At 39.6% G+C, this 22,926-nt stretch overlaps 1 protein-coding gene across 3 annotated transcripts in view; it reads left to right on the top strand.

Annotated features, from left to right (window-relative positions):
- The window catches only part of LOC122805563 (solute carrier family 25 member 45-like), a 1,930,246-nt gene that overhangs the window by 1,638,536 nt on the left and 268,784 nt on the right, over positions 1–22,926 (top strand). The window lies entirely within an intron of this gene.

Below are 22,926 nucleotides of genomic sequence, written 5' to 3'. Positions count from 1 at the left end.
TCAGACATCATAACCATCAGAAATATATCTATAAGAACAAACCTGTCGCTCTAGCGACTCACCAAAATGTTATGAGAATAATATGCAAAGTATGTCCCATCTCTACCCCCATGTTGTAAAGCTATGACCAGAGTGTGTGCAGTAACAGAGTGAGACGTATGTACATAATAATAACATGTAGTCAGGTAATATGTGTGACAACATTCAGGTAGTGTTAACAAACATTCCCTCCACAGGTCTGTCAGATAAGAAAACTGTGCCTGGAAGTAAAATATTGAAATGTACTGTTTGGTCTGGTATTGCATGGCATTGTTAGTGTTGCAGTTTCTCTAAATAATAATGTATTACTCATCGCTGTCACCCACACTGAAATACATAATAAAACTGTCTAGGAATCCCTGTATAAGACTGTTGTAATTACAAGGTCAGATTGTAAAACCATGGGAGACTTATAGACGGAAATCAGTGAAGAGATACACAGCAATATCTAAATGGCACACTCAACTGTGATGTGCACTCGTATTGTTAGCAGACACAGCCATGGTACGAATCCTGGGAATGGTAGTAAGCTGTATGCAGAATCATACCCCTCAACTGTACAGATTTGTTCAGAATGTCCAGATAATTGGCCCGTATCCGCTGCCTGTTACCCTGTCCCCCTGGCAAATCAGTGTGATCTCTGACATTTAGGCAGCCGTTAATGACATACAACTGACTGTCAGACCTGTAAATATTCAGAAAATGTATATTGAAACAAACCTGTCATTGTAGCAACTCACCAAAGGTTTATGAGGGCAATTGTCAAAATATGTCCCAGTTCCACCTGCATGTTGGCAAGCCCTGATCACAGTGTGTGCAATAAGAGATTGAGGTATGTGCATAACATCCACCTGGAATCTGGGAATATGCATAGAAACAGTCAGGTAGTGTTAACAATTACCTCCACATGTATACCAGGTAAGAGGTGTATACTGCAGGTAACACACAGTTCACGTATATAGTCGTAACATACCACTCTCCAAACTAAGGCCATAGGGTAGTGTAATAATACATGTAAGGTACATATTACAACAGTGACTAAGAAAGTTTTTAAGTAATTGTTTAATGAAGGAATGTATGTGATTGGTTGTTTTGTATTTAATGAGTATTTAAAAGTTTAATGGTGGATTTACTGGTTATCTGATGAAGTCACTTTGTTGAGACGAAAACGCAGTTTGGATTAATGGCGTTCATGTTATGTGCTACATTGAGTTTTTTGTGGAGTATTGAATAAAAAGCCTTTAACATCGCCTCGGACTGTTTCTCCTACAGTTTTGACACTTTACAGTATTTCTTGGTTTGTTTTGGTGTGCCATTTCTTCTTTTTTTACTGGTTTTGGAGTTTGATTCGAAGAACTGTTATGGAGAGACCAGACCCACCAGAAGGGAAAGAGCAGGACGAAGTTGGGCTATCCAGGAAACTGATTGGACAGTTGACCGAATTGATTGACTTACTGACGCCTTTGAGTCGGTCATTGGTGGGACTATGTGGCAGCAACCGTCTTCTTAATACGGAAGTTCCTGAAGTGCATTCACGGGCAGGCACTAATTGTACTAAACAAAAGTGTACAAAAGGATCGAAGGATCATAAGGAACCAGGAGAAAGTTCCTTTAACTCTGCCCTGACTCCAGTAATTCTTCGTGACGACCCGACGCCCAGCAGATCCGAGAGTGGATATGATTCGAATATTACAGCTGGGCAGAAGACGGCTGCTGTTTCTAAATCCCCACAAGGTACTGTTACTAATAATGTTGGTTCTGAATTTGCCACACATTTAGAAGAAACCAAAGATTGGTTATTTAAAAAGTTTTCGTTTAAGCAGAACCACAGTAATGCACAAGTTGTCATAACGGAGTCCTACAGTATTAAATTGGACAATTTGAGTAAACTCATGTTGAAATATAGGACCCTAGAAATTGAAAACGAATATTTAAATGAATGTATTAGTAGGTGAATAGTCCCTAAAGGATTAAGGGTGTGTAAATTCCCCAATAATGTACAAATGGGAACAGTTTTTTCATAAAGAATTGCTTGAATTGTTTAATAATTGTGGGCGGGATATTTTGAAGCTTATTATAAAAGAGAACCATAGGAACCAAACTGTATTACAGAAAGAAATTGTTGAACTTGATAAAAGTATTAAAGATGATTTAATATTTACTATTAATGAAGAAAAGGATAAATATTTTAAGCTTAGGGGAGATATTGACATTAAATGTATGAAAATTATCCAGAGGAAATTTAAAAAATTAGAACGGGACACCAAAGAATATTCTAAAGGTGTTAGTTACCCTAAGCCACGTGTTACAGGATTTTTGAAGAACCTTTATGGAAATAAAAATAATAGTTTTAGTGGTAATGATGAAAATTTTAGTGATGATAATCAGTTTCAGGAAGAGGTTCATTCCCATGATGAATTCCTGCCCCTCCGTAGATCTGAAAGGTTGATGGGTAAACCTGGATACCAGGGAACAAATTTTCCATGGAGAGGGGGGAGAAGGGGGAGAGGGAGATATTAAGTGATACCCCTCCTACTATTTATGAAGAGGATGGTGAAATTCAGACCAACGGTGCTAAACATATTTTTAATGATTTTAGTATTTGCAATTTTAGTAATATTTTATTAGAAAATGAACATTTTAGCCTGCTATCAAAAGGTTTTAAATTTATTCCATACAAAAAGGGGGAACTTACTCAGTCCTTGTTAGACATTAAATTATTTTTAAGGAAAGTCAATTTAGAGTTAATATTGCCCCCAAATGTAGATGAAAGTAGGCAGAGTTTGAGTCGAAGAACCATATATAACCCCCCCTTCATCCACAATTAAAGAATTTGGAAAAAATTATGGAAATGGAATTAAGGAGCATGTATAAGAAAGTTAGATTTAGGTCTAATTTGAGTATAAAAGAAAATGATTTACTTAAAATATTGAGAGTTAACAATAATATTAGAATTATGAAACCTGACAAAGGGGGAGGGGTAGTAATTATGGACAATATTGAGTATGAAGGAAGAATGAACAATATTTTAAGGAATGAAGAGGGATATATTAATGTATCTATTAATGAAGTTAATATTGCCTGCAATAAAATTGACATTTTTTTTGAAAGATATGTTGTATGAAGGACTTTATGATCAAAAAGTATTTTGTTTTTTAAAAGTGGATAAACCTAGGATACTCACAATTTTTGGAATTCCCAAAACGCATAAAAACGAGGAGAATCCCCCCTTGAGACCCATTGACTCAGCGGGGGGTTCTAAAACTCATCCCCTTGCTAAATATGTAGATACTAAACTGAAAGGTTTATGGACCAAGAAGGAATTTATTTTAAAAGATTCCTGGGACCTTCTTAAGGTTATTACTGATGAGATTTATTGTGATGATTTACTATTTATTACCATTGATATTATTGATTTATTTCCTTGTATTCCACACACTAATGGGATGGAAATGTTTGAAGAAATGGTGTTTCAGGATTACATTTTACCCCATAATGACAAAATTGTATGTGTTGCACTGATGGATATGGTTCTTAAGTACAATTTTTTAAATTTGAATGGAGAATTTTATAAACAGATTCGAGGAGTTGCAATGGGGGCGGATTGTGCCCCCACGTATGCCAACCTTGTTTTGGCTAATTGGGAAGAACAAAATATTCTTAATTACAAATATAAGACCTGTTGGAAACTGTATCGGAGGTTTTTGGATGATATAGTTATTTTTTGGACAGGGGGCAATGAAAAGTTGGAGGAATTCAAAACCTATTTGGGTGAAACCACCGATTTTTTGAAATTTACTTTTAATGTTTGTAAGGAACGCCTTCAGTTTTGGATGTAGAAGTTTATAAGTCAAATGGAAGATTTGAAACCAAAATATATAGAAAACCTACGTTTTGCAACTCCTTTTTACACTATGAGAGTGCACATCCACATTTTTGTAAAAAAAAAAAAAAAAAAAAACATTGTGAAAGGGTAATTTGTGAGGAGAAGTTGTATGACGACTTTAGATTCTGATTTTTGGGCCGAATGTAATTTATTAGAAAAAATGTTTTTGGAGAGGGGTTATCCCCAGGAATTTTATTTATAAAATGAAAGAAGAGGTTATTGAGGGGAGAAATTCTAGATTTAAACCCATCTGTGGAAATAACCCACAGGTTGAATTTGATATAGGATCAGTAGTTGAACTTGGAAAAACCACCCGATTATAGACCAGCCTTGGTGTTGGAATATAATGCTTTCAATAATAATATTACTAAAAAAATAGTTCAAAAGGAATGGACTCGATTCACAGTATTGACTGATTTGGACAAAATAAATGGACTTTCTTGTAAGATAGTATATAAGAATTCAAAGACTTTTAAAAATTTATTAGAGCATAGGGCCCCTGGGAAGTCCAATAGGCTAAGAAAAGGGACATATAATTGTGGGCACTGCCCACAGTGTGTTAATATTATTAATACTGATAGAATTTATCTAGAAAGTAGACATAGATGGATAGAAAGTGGAGATTATTTTAACTGCAAGACCAAGGGGATAGTCTATTTAGTGGTATGTTCAGAATGTAATTCCTTTTATGCTGGTAAATCAGAAAGGTTGTTAAAAAGAAGGATTTATGAACATAAATATGAGATTTCAACAAGAAAAGAATCCAACGCTGTGTATAAACATACAAACCTCTGCCCCAATGCTAAATTTCATTTTATGGTATTGGAACAAATTAAGAAAGCTGTAAGGGGTGGTTTATGGGAAGAGAGGGTAGAATATAGAGAACTATGGTGGCAAGCCCACCTGGGCTTAACGATTATATTTCCATTGTGCCACTTTTAAAATTGAGATCAGTGAAAATATAAAAATTGGTTTGCAATAAATATTTTGTCCAGCAGATGGCAGGCTATGCTTATTTTTAACCATTTTTATTTTAAACTAGTTAAGGTTTAGTAATAATAATAAACTATTTAAATAACTATTTTTTATAAGGTTTTATAACATTAATTTTAGGTGTTTAGACAAACCTACATTTTTATATGTTTATATTGTTTAAATTTGAATAAAATTTTGTCACCTCCTAATACAGTATTTATTATGTATTTGAACGAATGAAAAGTTTAGGTACTGTTTTTAAGTAATTGTTTAATGAAGGAATGTATGTGATTGGTTGTTTTGTATTTAATGAGTATTTAAAAGTTTAATGGTGGATTTACTGGTTATCTGATGAAGTCACTTTGTTGAGACGAAAACGTAGTTTGGATTAATGGCGTTCATGTTATGTGCTATACTGAGTGTTTTGTGGAGTATTGGATAAAAAGCCTTTGACATCGCCTCGGACTGTTTCTCCTACAGTTTTGGCACTTTACAGTGTTTCTTATATTGAAACAAACCTGTCATCGTAGCAACTCACCAAAGGTTTATGAGGGCAATTGTCAAAATATGTCCCAGTTCCACCTGCATGTTGGCAAGCCTTAATCACAGTGTGTGCAATAAGAGATTGAGGTATGTGCATAACATCCACCTGGAATCTGGGAATATGCATAGAAACAGTCAGGTAGTGTTAACAAACAATTACCTCCACTTGTATATCAGGTAAGAGGTGTATACTGCAGGTAAAACACAGTTCACGTATATAGTCGTAACATACCACTCTCCAAACTAAAGCCATTGGGTAGTGTAATAATACCTGTAAGGTACATATTACAACAGTGACTAAGAAAGAAGTGAGAACTACAGGGATATAGAAGTTGTTAATTGACATCTCTGTCTACCCCCCACCACATCTGCAACAATAATCTAAATACACAACTCAAAGGGTATGTGTACTATTAAATCCACTGTTGGGACATATGTCCTATTATTTGATAAATATTGAAATGTGTTTCTATGCATGTGCCATGTTGAAATATTCCCACATAGGTGACATGCTGCCATCAGTGTACTCTGCATGCTGTTATAATGGCCACTATGGTTCCATATATGTATGTGTTCTGTTTGCTATGCAACTGTTTCATATCTGGAGTTCTGGGTTAATGGGAATATCTATGCATGCCGTTAAACCTAATCCTGGAATGTGTTGACTATTGCTAACCCATATATGTTTTAAAATTGCAACACCATAGCACGTTTGGGAAAGCCAGTCCCAGCGGACACACCTTTCCCACCTTATCTGGCCGTGGCTCCGGGCACAAGCATGTCTGGGGCCCACCCAGGAACCTCCTCATCTGCTGGTCCTGCACCACCTTCAGATGGAACTGCCTCAGGGGATTGGGCTCACCCCCCTGGGAGCGGGCGCGGACAGGAAACTGTCACCCATTGTCAGGTCCAGGGTTTGGTGTGTAGCGAGCTCCACAGGGAGTTTGGATATCAGCTATGCCAGCTTGAGAGTTGCAAGGAACATTTAGAGGGTCAGCCTGCCCCACCTACCCAGCCTCCAGCACAGCCACCTTTGGAGCCGTGAAGGTGCAGTGGTGACTGCCCATGGGTGGGGATCTGAGTCCCACTGTTTATATTTAGAAGCTCATGGGCTTCCGACTTCCAAACAACCCTCCCCATCCAAGGTGTTTACCCTCCACATATGTCATATACCGCCCCTGTATGCTGTCTTGTCTGTCATCCTACCTCCCCAAATATACTTACTATCCTTCCCCAACTTCCCACTCTCACCTTAAAAAAAGAAAAAAAAGAGCAATCTGTCCTCCCAAAAAAATCTCTCCCCATACATAGCTGTCCATTTCACACATGTCCACTGGACACATGTAATCTGGTCTAATTGGCTTCACAACATATTATTGTTATCCTCACCTCCCCCTCAGGGGTTTGAGTGTCCAAATTTACCTCCAAGACAGTGTATATGCACATGGCCATAACATGACCGGTCTATTGGCAAACATGAACAAACACCATACTCACCAGCTACAGGCTGCTGCCCTGGAGGTATACCAGAGGGACCTACATAGTTGTGTGAGAGATGTGATGTCAGTAGCCACACCTGTGGCATTGGTACAGGGTGGGAGCAGCATTACAGTACATCAAGAGTACAAACCCACAATACTACAAATTATGCACATCTGTTTATTACTACAACGCAGCAAAAGACTATATATATTTTTCATCTCACATATGCATGATTAAACTCTACAGATGCAGATGGATATGCAACAGTGGTCTACTGATGTGCCCTGTAGCCTTACCTGCACGCTCCTCAGACATTGTGTGGGTAACACCCACCTCCACTATGCTCCGCTGGGTCTTGTGTTTGCGGGTGGGCAGGTGCCCCAAGGCTGCTGAGGAGCTCCTCAACATGTGTCAGTGGGGCTGGATGGCAAGATCCCCCCTGTTGCAAGCTGGTCCCCCCTAACCGCAGCAGCACACTGATGGGCACGGCAAAGTAGATCAGTGCAGTGATGTCAGACCTGCTCATAACTGTGGTTATGCAGGCCGTCCTTTACCCTGTGGACAAGATCGTTCCATAGGGTGGTCCTCTCCTGCAGATCATGGGCTGTATGCCCAAACAGGGTATGGTAGTGCTGCAACAGGTATGTGATGATGACTTCATTCTCCTGGGGTGTGTAAATCGGAAGTCTCTCCCATGACATTGTGCCTGAAAGACATAAAAGGGAAATAGGTTTGAGGACCTCATACTCCTTTCTTCTACTTTCTGCTTTTTCCCGGTTAGGGGTCGCTACAGCGGATCATCTGTCTGCTCATGATTGGCAGTGGAGTTTTACAGTGTCGAGTTGCCAGCCCGGCACCCAACCTTCCACAGAAGGCACACACATGCACACACTCACACCTAGGGCCAATTTAGAGTGTCCAATTCACCTACTGCGTGTCTTTGGGATGTGGGAGGAAACCGGAGCACACGGAGGAAACCCACGCGACCAGAGGGAGGACATGCAGGCTCCGCACAGAAGGCACCCCAGCCAAGGATCGAACCAGAGAACCTCTTGCTGTGAGGCAGCAACGATAACCGCTGCACCACCGTGGCCACCCCATCTGAGGACCTCATACTGCAAGGATATAATAGTTGTTCACATCTCTGTCCCCCACCATATCTGCAACAACAATCTGCTCACACACATCTCAAAGGGTATGTCTACAGCAGACCTACTGTTGGGACATATATTGTATTCCACATCAATTTGTGCAATGTGTTTGTAGTCATGTTCCATGTTGAAACACTATCATTGGTGGCCTGTTACGAACAATGTCACCTGCATGCCATTGTAAGAACCACTATGGTTCCATATATGTATGTGTTCTGTTTGTTATGTGACTGCTGCACATCTGTTGTTTTGTGTTATTGGGGATATCTATGCATGCTGTTAGACATAATCCTAGACTGTGTGGACTATTACTACCCACTTATGTTCTATAACAGTGACACAATAGCATGTTTGTGAAGACGGTTACCGGCAGAACCACCTCTCCCACCTCATCTGGCCATGTTACCAGGCCACATCACATCTAGGACCCACCCTGGGACCTCATCATCTACTGGTCCTGCACTACCTTCAAGTGGAACCACCTCAGGGGATGGTGTTCACCTCCCCATGGGAGCACACACAGACAGGATCCTGTCACCCGAAGTCAGGTCCAGGGTCTGGTGCATAGGAAGCTCCACAGAGACTTGGGGGATGTGCTAACAACACCTTGAGGTCCTTGGTATACAATCACAGGGTCCGCATGCTCCTCCTGCTCAGCCCCCAATCCAGGCACCTTCAGGGCCGTGAAGATGCTGTTGTGACTGCTCATGTGTGGGGACCTTGGTCTCATTGTTTCCATATGGGGGCTCATGGGCTTCCACATTCCAAACAACACATAAAATCCAAGGTGATTACCCACCACATGTGACTTATACTGCCCCTTTATGCTGTCTTGTCTGTCTTCCAACCCAACCTACCTATACACACACACACACACACACATATATATATATATATATATATATATATATATATATATATATATATAGGGTGCATTCAAACATCAGGCCCACACTCTCTAACTCTCCTTCCTGCACAGCTGCACTGTTCTGCCTTGCTACAACACAAGTGTCACATGTGGACACAGCCTAACATTAGGGCAGTATATATAGGGAAAGATTGCAGGTAAGCCTATTACACACCTGTAGCATTTGTGCATGGTACATTACATGTTAACATGACTGTCCGGCAAGTGGTGGGCTCTGAAACTCATGTGTCTATCATAACAGTATTACTTCCACCACCAGCTGTTGGCCACACTAATATACATGTCTTGAGTTACAGAACACAAACTATGATGGCTTACATCTTGTCATTCAGTGCTAATCTGCACAGTTGACAGGTATGGCCCACTCCCCACAGGGACAGGCACTATTGTCCATAGCAGTTGTTCAGCAGGACATCATTACAACAACTCCTGATGGCACATATAAATCATTCCACATCATCTATCACATCGATATATTTAGCTGTTTGGAGGGTATGCTGTAAATTCTATGTCAGAAAGACTGACAGGATGCTAAAAGACAGGATCGGGGAGCATGTCTATGATATAGGCAAGAAGAGCATGTTTAATGCATTGGCAAAACATGTTGCTAACACGGGTAGCACACATGGCTTTGGTTTTTTAGGTATAGGAATGAATTATGGCAATAAGAGAGGAGGGGATATGAGACTGAGGATGGAAGAAATGGAAGGTCAGTGGATTATTAGGCTGAGAGCGAATGCAGGGCATGGGTTAAATGATTGTATACCATTAAGACCTGCCCTGAAAGCTAGACCTCTACAAAGAAAATGAGTGGTTGCCTATATATTATATGCCACCTTCATGATCTAAATATGCATATGTTTTTAGTATATGTATGTGCATATATTTTATAGATATACACATATTTGTCCTATGCTATCTTTGTGATCAAATGTATGTGTATTTTTCCTTAGGAAGATGTATCTGTTTTATATATATATATATATATATATATATATATATATATATATATATATATATATATATATATATATATATATATATATATATATATATATATATATATATATATATATATATATTTTTATAAGTTAAATAATACTTGAATGAATTTTAGGGTTTATATCTTTAAGTTGGAATTTGATCTGTCATGCGATCTTAATCCAATGGTTAAAAATGGTGTTTTAGGTACTTAGTTTTTATGTCACACCTGAAGAAGCATTTGGAGAAAGTGCTTGTGTATCTCATTAAAATTGTTAGTGAACCTGGAGCTTTGCCTGCGTTGGTCATTTTTTATTATATCTGGGAAGAAGGTGCCATATCAATACTCCCCATAGCCACGGTAAGGTTTGAAGGTTGTCAGTGTAATTGTATTTTATTGGCCATACATGCACCGCTGATGATGAGATCTATAAATCAGACATTCACAAATGACATCTGTCCACATATCATCCCAGGTATGTGTCGGACAAACACATAGGGGATGTGAGCAGCAGAGCAAGCATAACTAACACACATATACACATTCAGCAATGGTGTGTACACCTGTGAGGTATGGTGCACTGTACATGCCAGGGTGCAGAACAGGTGCACAGCAATACTGTGTACATGGGTGCAGTGTGTTCCAGGGGAAGGGGCATCACCTACTAACACAACCCATGCATCACAGAGATGTATAATGTTGGTAACAGGGATTGGCTATAGATGTATTGCATGCTGTTGAGTGCCATATGTCATGCATGTTGACAGATGGGTAATGAGAGGTCTGTGTGTAATATCTTTGTGCAACCTCACTTGTAAGTGTGTGTGTGTGTGGGGGGGGGTTAATTTGTCTGTAAGTGCTATCTGGTGGAGTGGAGGGGGATTGATGTATGTAGAATGGGTATGTTTATGTTTGTGTGTGTTTGTGCCTGTGTCCATGTATGCACATGTGTGGGTGTGGGGTTTTTCATACCTCTCAACTTCCCTTAGAAATCGTGCAGTACATGGACATGGACAGACACATTTAGACACCAGGAATACTTTTCTGAATTGTAATCTCAGGACAGCTGATAGTATAATAATGTCTGCAGCATGAAAGATGCATTGGGAGGGAAAATTAGACACCAGGGATACTTTTTTAATTGCAATCAGCAGAAAGATGAAAGAATACCCACGTATGCAATACTATAGATGTATTGGGGAATTAATAGACAACAGAGAGTGTTTCCAAATATTACTGTAGTGTACATAAAAAGTTAATAGAGCAACAGATCTTGCATCTACTGAACAATAGTTAAGTATGACACTCCAGTGTGTGACTTTATTGACTGACTGTAGTAACCCATAACATATGAGGGCCATGCTCAAGATGTCTGGACAAAACCAGGGTGAACATTTGAAGACATCATGGAGTCTTTGAAAAAATTACTCCAATCAAGTTAAAGAGTTAATGGAGTAACAAGTCATGTTTTGTGATCACTTTTCTGAGCAATTAGAAGAATGATACATTAATGATTGATATTATTGACTGTAATTATTCAAGACTAATGCAGGATGGGGGGGGGGGACTAGGGACATTCTGTAAACTCAGGAACAGGTGAATAGTATGGTGGAATGTCAGTGTGTGTGTGTACTGTTAAGCAATGACGTACAGGTCTTAAAGTCATTTCTTGTTTTCCCCTCACAGGTGGCGGGCTGGGTCAGGGTTCCTCCTGCAGGCAATCTAATGCTGGTGTCCATACAGACACTGAAAATGATGATAGGTGTGTTGAGGCACAGGCGAGGTTGTCAGGGGCTGAAGCTGCACCATTGTTTGACATCCCACTGTTATCCTCCCCATCCTCGCACACAGTCACATTGCCTATACATACCCCTTCACCAGTGACTATAGCTGAGGGACAGTTGACGGTTGGTGGCATGGGACAGGACAGTGTGGTATCTATGGCACGTGTGTGGACACAGCAGCCATAGCCAGATGTCCAGCGGGGTACCACATAGGCAGATGTACAGGGGTGCTCGTTGGAGGGATGCTGATCATCATGCCCCTGGCAGAAGTGCCACATCTGGTACCACCAGATGCATGTTTCAGGCCGTCATGGAGGTGCAGGGACATATGGAACACTACAACAGACAGGCTCTGAGGCTGCAGTGGGCTACTCATTCAGCTGTTACTGACAACATCTGAGATCTTGCAGGTGCCCTCCATTATTTTTCAGAGGTCATGGATAGACGGTTGAGTGAGATGGTGGGAATCCTTGACCATGGAATGTCTGTGCTCGACCATATGGTGGGAGTGGTGCAACGGCCACGTGGATGTAGGCCAGCAACACCAACAGCTGGTGGTCGACGTAGACGTGCCAGAACACACTGCTGCTCCCATACTGGCAATACCAGCCCCAGCACTGCAGGGGGGCACTGTCCACACCACACCACAGGAGGCCATGTGCACATGTCCCTGGCCAGTCCCAAGAGGGACCTGGATCCAGCGAAAATATGTCATCATCAGGGGAGAGTACCATATTGTGGCTTGTACCTGGTGGTGTCCGTGGAACCCCTGGAAGGCACCGTTCTCTTGTCCGTGGCCGGAGACGGTGAACTGCACACCTTGCCAGGTACGGTCTGCAGCTGTCCAACAAACCCCTGTATAGGGCAGCCACATGTCAGAACTGTGTGCATGCATGCACACACAATACCAACACAGCTACGGCAACTGCATACCTACACACACCACATCACAGCCAAATTAATAGTTAAACCCCCTCACTCACACACATGGTGTCAAACTTATGGCTCAGCATAGGTCTCTGGCAAACCAGCAACACACCCTGTGCATATGATGATACCTGTGCCACATCCCTGTGCCACATCCATAACATCGATGCAGGGACAGGCTAATTTGTTTCTGATGCACAGGGTGACTGTACTACAGTGAACCAATGTAATGTTGTGTAACGTTGTCAGCAGTAAAGTTTAATGCCTACATGTCAGGAAGTGTAGCTGTCCAGCCATGATGCATTATAGCTGTTATTAACACTGAGGGATTTTGGTCTCCATAATGTATTCCGTTTGTGTTGTAGGTGTCCATGTGTTAGCAGGATGATGGTCTGCTGTTGTATCCTACAAGGGGTATGGCACTGTGGTGACACCTTGGCTGTGCCATATCCTGGGTACAGGTGAACACATGTCACAGGTCTGTATAACAGTTACTGCATGTGCCACATGGCCGATAGGTCTGGGGGTGGGGTATACAGGTGAATGCCTGGTGGCTGATGTCAGCAGCCCTTCTACAGTGGACAATGGTAAGTGTACTGGGTGGTACACACCACATGTTTGTGTATAACACACACAGAGGCTTTGGTGTTGATGCAATACACAGTGAATACTGTACACATGGATGTATGTACCTGTGTAAGGAACCCATTTTAGCCTATGTAATTCCACCAGGACAGAATAGGCACAACGACACATTGGAAATAAGCAGTCTGCTAGTTTAATGTCATTGACAATGGTACTGGCAGGGTATATGATCCCTTCCCCAATGTAGTGCCATCCTCAACTTGGTAAACATAGGTGTGCTGGTGTGGGTGGCACAGCCCTATCCTTTAGAGGGTGAGAGGTGCTGTAGAACTGTAGTTAGTGTGATAGACAACTACTTACCCTGTTAACATGCACTGTACAGTATTATGGCCAGCTAAGCGGGGGGATACACTCAACAGAAAAAATACTGAGACAGTTCCAATAGCAGTAGTAGGAGCAATGGATCGAATTAAAAAAATAAATAAATAGTCATTTTTAGATATGCTGCCCATTAATGTAACTCAGTATGAATTGCAGGAATCAGTTATGGCCCTATTGTGGATGCTACGAACAACACTTTTGGATAACAAAGATTGAAGCAATACTAATTTCCTGAACTTTAGCTATACCCTGACTGAGGAATGGGGTCCATTCTCATAATAGTATTAGAAACCCAACAGTTTTGGAGAAATTAAACCATACATCTGATGCACCCACTTAAATGGCATGTTTATAAAACAACATGCAACCTGTCCAAGTTTAATCCAGAGTTATGCAATATTACCATATTGTCTTTTAACTGGAATACCCCAAAATCCTACCCTTACAGGATTCTTTAAATGAATCCAATGCAACTTCTAAATAGCCTTACAACCCCTGGAAGGAAGACACTAAAAGCAAATAATGCAATTTGGCTATATCCCAAAAGAGTAGAATGCTAATGCAGGATAAAGAAAAAGAGTGGTAGAAATACAAAACATCACAATATCTCAAACTTCAGAATGCTCCACATCTATAATAAAAAGAAAATAAATGAAGGCAAAAAACCTATACAGAACAACACTGAACTTCTAGTTAACCCAACCCTATAAAGATTCCAGTAATCTATTAGACATCTGGCATCCTCGTCAAAAATTCAACTCTAATCCTTTTTCCAAAAACTCGTCACATAAACCTGCAATAGAATTCATCTTTTATTTCATAGAATTCCCACATCTAATCCCAACCCTGCCCAACAATCATATATCACTACATCCACTTTTACCTTCAAACCAGGTCCCTCATTCCATGTAAAACAATTCAAACTCAAACCATATTTAGCTTCAGCTGGTGACCTTTCAAGTTAGTACCTTAAAATAGCAGCCAATAGCATTGTCTATCTTATCTCAATCCTTATAAATATGTCAGTCTAGGGATCTCATGTCCCCTTTCTTTGGAAACAATCATACATTATATACACAAATTAGAAAAGTCAACAGGCATCACTAACCTTCGACCTAAAGTGATCTTAGGTTCATGGGAGAATAGTAGTCCAATTGTCCCAAATTCAGAATCAAACTGTGTATTCCACACCTACCATAGAATGAACACTCACCTCTAACCCTTATAGATACTGTTAATAAAGAAAGAGCTAATGACAAACTAGTCTCCCCCTTATTTCTATACTTGTCTAAAGCCTTCAACACATTTTGTCACACCAAAATTCAACTTCAGATGTCTATATTAAGTCTATCACAGAGCACCCTTCTATGGTTCAAAAGCTACTTTTCCAACAGGTATCAGTCAGTACAATGGCACTCTGCCCTCTCTCCATACCTCTCAGTCATCACCAGTGTACCATGAGGCTCTATCCTTGGTCTCTTCCTCAACACACCAGCACCCTCCACTAATCTACACAACAGGCTTCCCTAATGCAATACACTGATGACTTCACACTCATACGTGTATCAGATAACTTGGCACATCTCCAAAAAATTACTCAGGAAGCTGTAACAGACACTGAAACATGGCTTTGTAACTCACAACTCATGCTCACCCCCACCCCCAAAATACTACCATTTCCCTCAGGGCTGTCTCATGAAAACAGCATTCAAAATCCTCTCACTTAATAAAACACCATCAGAAGCCACTTGTAATAGCAAATAATAAGGCAGGATATGGGATGATTGTCAGTAATACTGAATAATAATAAATAATAATAATTATTATTATTATGAAAGTGGATGATGACCTATAAGTTTGCAGATGAGTGCAATCATGGAGAAGTCACAGACTCCTCAAATGATATGGCCATCCTGCAGGGAGGCTTGTCTCAAATACTGGTGTCAAAGCCATGGTCTAAAAGTAAATACCAAAACTGCATTACTGTATATTTTGGGAAGTCATCTATACCTGGGAACTACCACACTGACAATTCGCCCCTAAGACGTGACCCAGTTGTTCAGGGTTTGGGAACTTATGTGGGCAGTGACTTAACTTTTGACCAACATGTGTCTGTTGTAAGAAAGTCCTTGTATACTGCACAGATTATAAACAATGTGATTATGTCTAGGTCTAGAGATGTCATTGATCCCCTTTACTCAGCCTTCATTGGGCACAGTTATTGCACATAATACCCTCTTTGGCATGTATCTGTTCAGACACATGCAACAACTGGAGCTCCCACAACGATACCTTTTTGAAAGGATGCAAGGCCTAAACAACACATCCTTCATGGACTGACTGCAACCCCTGTCACTATACTCGGCTGGCATACAAGGCATCCTCTGACCTATTACTCATGGTTTTACTACACATCAGCAAGTCCAATGTCATCAGAAATACTTTGCCTAGGTATCTAAACCTCTTCTGCAACGTTAACAGTTTGGAGGGACAGGTATATCTCGCAGGTGATACTGCCGCTGTGGAACAGACTCCTCATCCACATGAAACACAGCTTATCCTTGTCCATTTTCAAGTGCAACTTAGATATATGGATGGGAAACAGAAAATTTACCCCAAAACTGCCTCATGCACTTCCAATGGGCAGATGCAACTCCTAAATGCTTTACATATGCATAGACCCACTCAAATTATCTATGGGATGATCCCAATTATTCTCATTAGAGTAATATGTAATTATCAACCATGAGTAAGGACAATCTATAACCAAGTGGGAAAGAATATTTCAAACACAAAAAGGGGAATTAGCTAGATAAAATGGCCTGCAAGAGCAGCTAGCCTAGTACTTACCTTACCTATGAACCTATAATCTTACATTTGAAATGCACATACAAAACTGTATAAAAAAACTCAGCAAAAACTTGCACTGCTTTACAGATTCAAAAACGTTCTCACCAACACAACTAAAGCTATATGTTCCACTACATAGCACCTCCCCTCACTAGTTTATGGAGCAGGCAGCATAAAAAGCAAAATTTGAGCAATGCTATAACAAAGTGGCTAAATTTGCAGCAAATGATCCTTTCAGAACCCACTACTCAACTAACATATACATAGCTTCTTCCTACTTACAACATTAGCCAGCAATAATCTGCTTGTCTAGCACTAAATGTGGTTCAGTACAACTATGTTCGTACTCCATCATTGTCATTCAGTGAGGAAAACCCTTTCTGTCCATAACCCTATCAAATCTGCAAGGCTTGATCTACATTTATACCATGTTGCCAAGGCCTTATCCATCAGATCAATACCCTCCCTTCAGTACTTCAAAACCCTTCAGAAATAGTTCTTAGCCAAAATCTGTTTCGATAATTGTTCAACCTCAGGATAATGATATTCCTAAATATGAACAAGCTCCTAATCATACCTTACACCTCCTTACTTGCCCTTTTCACTCACTTCCTAACTTTATCTAGATAAAAACAGACACCTACCCAGTTGGACTTTCCTGGTAGTCAAACTTCAGTAAACAAATAACATGTATGACCTTGTCCTTACAAATGCTTCCCCTGCCTACACCCCACTTATATAATACAATACAATCTGATATACAACTTATGATTGCAACAACTACCCTGCCAAAAACCAAAATAAAAATTATACCCATAAAAGGAAATCTGTGGAAATAACTGTCCACCTATACCACAAGAAAATCATCAGACTGAAAAAATAAGAAAGCAATATTACTGGTTATTAACTACTTCATAATGGTCATCTATCCCTGATTTTGCCTCATATTATTACCCTTCTCATTATAAAATGTTTACATCTTCTGGTAATTCACTGAAGACTACAGTTGGTCCATAATGTCAGACATTAGAGTTCGTCTTTAGGAAATCCGTGTTGATGAAAATCCGTTTCCTCCTACTAATGTGAATTAGAGTAATATTTAAAAGTTATACATGATTTTGGACTTGTAAAGACTCTGGTGGTCATTAGTCTAGTATAAACATATGAATCTACTAGTTATGACAAATCATGGCACAACAATGCACTGAATGCATCAGTTATACTTATTTTTCCTACAACATATACTCCAAATTCAAGATTTGACATAAACAATGAAAGAGAATTAAAATGTTGTATAAAAAATACATAACTAATAAGCCACACTAAAACTTTCAACAATGACCACATCTTCTCGGTTGAGCTCAAACCCAGCAGAGCAGAGCAAAATGGGTGAAAGTGAAGTGTATTATCCCACCTCCGAGTTCATGCAGGAATGGGCGTGCCCACCTTGATTGACATGCCGGAGGGCGGGTATTAACCGGCAATCTGCCGTGATTGACACGCAACATACTTTCTGACATCTTGAGAGGCACAAAGACGTATCTGTGGTTGGGTACCTATGAGTTGATCGACAACTTAAAATAACGAAACTGACTCCACCGACAACTGAATTCACCGACAGCGCAAAAACGGACGTTTACAAGCTAAGGGGTGCAAATTCGCTACTCATGCCTACCATGGTTGCATGACACGTCCGTTTTTGCGCTGAGGGTGAATTCAGTTGTCGGTGGAGTCAGTTTCGTTATTTTAAGTTGTCGATCAACTCATAGGTACCCCTGTGGTTAGATGGAGGGTTACTGACAGAGAAAGAACCTGTTGGGATCTTTTTTCTGTATTTGTATGTGTAAAAAAGACACACAAACCAAATTCTGTTCTACTGCTAATAGGCGGTTTTGTAAATGCTCAACAAGATCGGGTGATTGCCTTTTTCTTACTGTTGTGAAATCTCAGAATTGGCCTCCTGTTTTACAGATTTGAGTGAATTCTGTGGGTTTATGTTTACCAATCTTTGTAATGGTTGGAGGTTCAGTGAGAATGATCTAGTACAGATCATATATGATATAAATATATAAAACAAAGACTTGCCAATAGTTTGTTTGCTACTGGTTTCAAAAAATCCCAAAATTTTAAATGTAGCACTAGAACCCAAAAACTTGCAACATCAAACTTTATTAACATCACACAAGTAAGCACTTTTGTCCATTTGTCATTTTGACAAGACTTTGTCATACTTGAACAGATTACCGAACAAGACTTTCTAGAAAACTTTCAAAATGACCAGTAATATTTCACATATAGCTAAGTATTTAACCTGTAGGACAACTAGTAACAGAGTTACTGTTTCTCTCACCTTGTCTAATAGACTTTTGAACCTTTTTCATTAAAATACATAGGATCTGTACCTACTGCTACTGATTAACGTAGATACCTGAACAACACTTTCCATTAATTTCTTATTATGTTTTACTGTACAAACAGTACTTGTCTTTGTACTTCTGCCCTGATTTGCGAAATAAAAAAATGCTTTGATTTGGCAGCAATCGCATATGCGTTTTTGTTATAATGTACAATGTAATCTTTTTTGTGCAATTAGCTGTTATTTGCTTATATTTTAATACGCCTATAATGTTTTCTGTTTAAAGGTCTATATTACCTTGTGTTTTAATCAAGCGGTGGGCGTAGTAGTCAACATGCTCCAAGCGGTGGGCGGAGTAGTCAACATGCTCGCAGGCAGGGTTTGGGGGGGCTTGCTACTGCGCATCTGGTGGGTTAATACAATTCAATTTTGCTGCAAAAGGAACATGGCGAACCTCCTAGAAAATAGGACTCCCACGCCATCAGTAAAAAAAATAGCCAATATGCAATGGAGATAACATTCCTCTGTTAACACAAACACACACCTAAATTACTGCACACTCAGAGTGCCAGAAAACTAGGAACCTGTGTAGAATTAAACCTATAATACAAAGCTTTACACTATATAAACCATGCAACATGGAAACAAGTACATCAAATACATACTGTTCACTTAAATTTCTCCAGTAATGAAACCAAAACACAAGAGATGACATCAATAACATACAGTCTAAATTAGAATCTCCCAAACATAAAAATGTTCACTTACCTATAATGTCCAAGTGTCTAGTCTAAACAAGTCCCATTAATTCTTTGAGCAACCATCTCCTACAATGTTGACTGATTCTCCAGATGGCTTGTACAGACTCTACAGAACAGCTTAACCAGCAGAATATTGCCATTATCTGTAAAACTTACTTCAAAATTCAAGTCACCTATAGCAAATCGTGACAGTCATTTATGATCCCAATGTCACCAACCACAAAAAGTAAAATTGTTAAAAAAGCAGTATTAATTTAATAAAAAAAGACTGCAATAATCTCTTGTCCAACCTTCCTTTACGACTGTAACTTCCACAACTAAGCAGAATTCTGTAGAAAGTGACACACATATTATTTCATAAAACAGCATACCTACCCCCAAACAATTAAGCCAAGTCTTGTCTCTCCACATGATGCACCTAGACAATATTTGAATTCACTGCTTTGTAATGAATGCATGAATAGATAACACTGGTTAACACATTCAGATAAAAATACATGCATTCAGTTGCAAAAGACATTTTAACAGCTTAGCATTTCAATGTCTCGTTCAGTGATATGAACATCAATGCCAATCCAGAAACCAATGCACTTAACACCTCATCAAGTTGAATATGACCATTTTCACCTCTGCTGGCACCCATTGTTTAATCTAGTATATCCAAGATCAAAAACGCTTAACAGAAAGCCAAGGATGATTGTAGCAATTTTAGAATAATTAACATGCAAACCAATTGTCTTGGGCTTCTCTTACCACAAAATGAAAATTGTGCGACTATTTTTATATATTTAGTCAGTGTTTTAGTTAATTTAAAAAAGTTCAAGAAACTCAATTTTCAGTGGAGATTGACATCTGCAGAAAAAGATAATAAAGTTATGTATACATTTGTAAGAGCCATATTTATAGGCTTGTAACACAGTTGGAACAGATGTGAAAAAATAAGTTCAGTGAAAGTCAGGGGAACCACAAATCTCTTGGGCATCTTTGTGGTTCCCCTGACTTTCATTGAACTTATTTTTGAGAAGAGTTGAGAAACAAAGGTTGGCATCAGAGGAAACATATTTATTTTAATTATGTGCTTCCCTTGGAAGAAGCAAAACATCTAAATGTATGAGTTGGGTTAAGTCTGAAGATGGCCTGAAACACAAAAGGAAAAAGTACATTACACTATTTTGACTTATATACTTTTTTTGTTGTAGTCATGTAAACATGTTATGATCTTGCAGTGCACACACTGTCTGTAAAAATATAATGCATATACCTTTTGTACAAGTCTTCTTGACACACTGTAAAAGATCTCAGCCTTCAGTGCAGACAAGACTCCTTCTCCACTTCCACATGCTGCAGCTCCATTCCTGTCACCCAACAGTCACCAGGAAAGCAGGCCTAAGCATGTTATGCCTACTAACTCTGCTTTCATAGAAGGCTGTAACTTAGTCATATGTCATAGGTTCATAGGAGATGCAAATCAGTTGAGCTGCAAGGACGTTTCAGCTTTGCCAGTCCTCCCTTTTCAAGAAGAGCCAGGCCTGATGAATTTATGAATACCCAACTAGTTATCCTATTTAAAGGCAGAAAGTGTGTCACACTGTTAAACTGGGAGAGTTAGTTTGTTCTAGAGAGGTGGGTAATCACTGTGTTGTAAATCTATACCTCCATCATGTGCATTTATTTGTGGGAGTAGATGTACATCTGTGGTGCTAATACATTCTGAGCTATTTGGTTTATGGATGTATAAGAGATTTTAGATTATTGGATCCACTGTAACCAGCAAAGCCTCCTTGCACCACAGTAGTAACACATGATAACCCTGTCCATAATGCTAGCCTGCATCTTAAACAAAAACAAAAAAGCTGTTGCCATAACACTACCACTACAGAAGATAGTTGTGACTCTCATCACACATTTGCATGTGTACACACACCACATGCACACAGTAAATTTGTCCTCTAACCTAACCCTAAACAGTCACAATCACACACCTTAATCTATCCTCTTACCCAATTTATTCCCTAACCCTATAATACACACACACTTGTGTGTGTGTGTGTGTGTGTGTGTGTGTGTGTGTGTGTGTGTGTGTGTGTGTGTGTGTGTGTGTGTGTGTGTGTGTGTGTGTGAATGTATCAGTATATGTGTGTGTATATATATATATATATATATATATATATATATATATATACATATATGAGAGAGAGAGGGAGAGAGAAAGAACAATACACTTACATGCACATACACTCTCTCGCTCACACACATTTATTATGTATTAATATAGTTATATATACATATATAACAGCTATAGCTAGATATAGACATATATGAAATATTTATTACTTTATAAAGCAGCACAACAGGAGCTGGTGTTGATAATGGCTGACCTGAATGCACATTTAAGGACAGATAGAACAGGATATGAGGACTGCCTGGGTCCACATGGGTGGGGCAATAGGAATAAAGAAGGAGAGGCCACTCTAGACTTCTGTCTGACAAACAGCTTGATAGCAGCCAACACATGTTTCAAAAAATGGTACTGTCACAAGATTGCATGCAAGAGCAGCTAATGTGCAACTTGGGTAGACTTCCTCCTAGTAAGGAAAGGATAATGGGGTAGAATCAGTGATTTTAAATTCACCCCCAGTGATACTGTAAGCCCACTGTAAAAAAACACTGATTGCCGCAATCATTTGCAAGCAGTGGTCATAGAAGGTTTCCAAGGTCAACTGAGACCAAGCTGAAGACTTAGAAGATGACTGGAAAGAAAGTACAACAGCTCTAGGAATTGCTTAGGCCTCTAGCACCTCAAGAAGAAGAGGAAATATGTGGCATTGAAAAGCAATGGAAGCACCTCAAAACAGCACAATGTGAGGACTACAGAACATATAAGTAGCTGAGACAGGCATTGAAATAAGATACATAAGAAATGCTGCTGGAAGAATGCCCAAGTCCAGGAAGTCATCAAAAGAAAGGAAGAGTGCAGGGAAAATGGTAGAAAGAAAAGACAGACAACACTAGGAGGGAATACTGCATGGCTGACAAGAAGGCTAAAAAAGAAGTTGCAATAGCAAAGAACAAGGCATCAGAGGCTCTCTACCAACTTCTGGAAGGTGACTCAGCAGATGGCACAAAGAAAGTATATCAGGTTGCAGAGCAAAAACAGAAAGATAAACAAGACTATCAGACACCTTCATAAGGGATGCCAACAACAATCTGCTCACCAGTCCACAGGGCATCAAAGGGAGATGGAAGTACTTTGAGCAGCTCAAATGAAGAAACCTATACAGAAGCTGTATTTTCCC

The sequence above is a fragment of the Protopterus annectens genome, chromosome 6.part1 (genome assembly GCF_019279795.1).
Source record: "Protopterus annectens isolate FY-2018-M chromosome 6.part1, PAN1.0, whole genome shotgun sequence".
In the NCBI taxonomy this organism is placed as follows: Eukaryota; Metazoa; Chordata; order Ceratodontiformes; family Protopteridae; genus Protopterus; species Protopterus annectens.
Note: the sequence above shows the minus strand (reverse complement) of the source record. Positions and strands in the feature narration are given on the sequence as shown.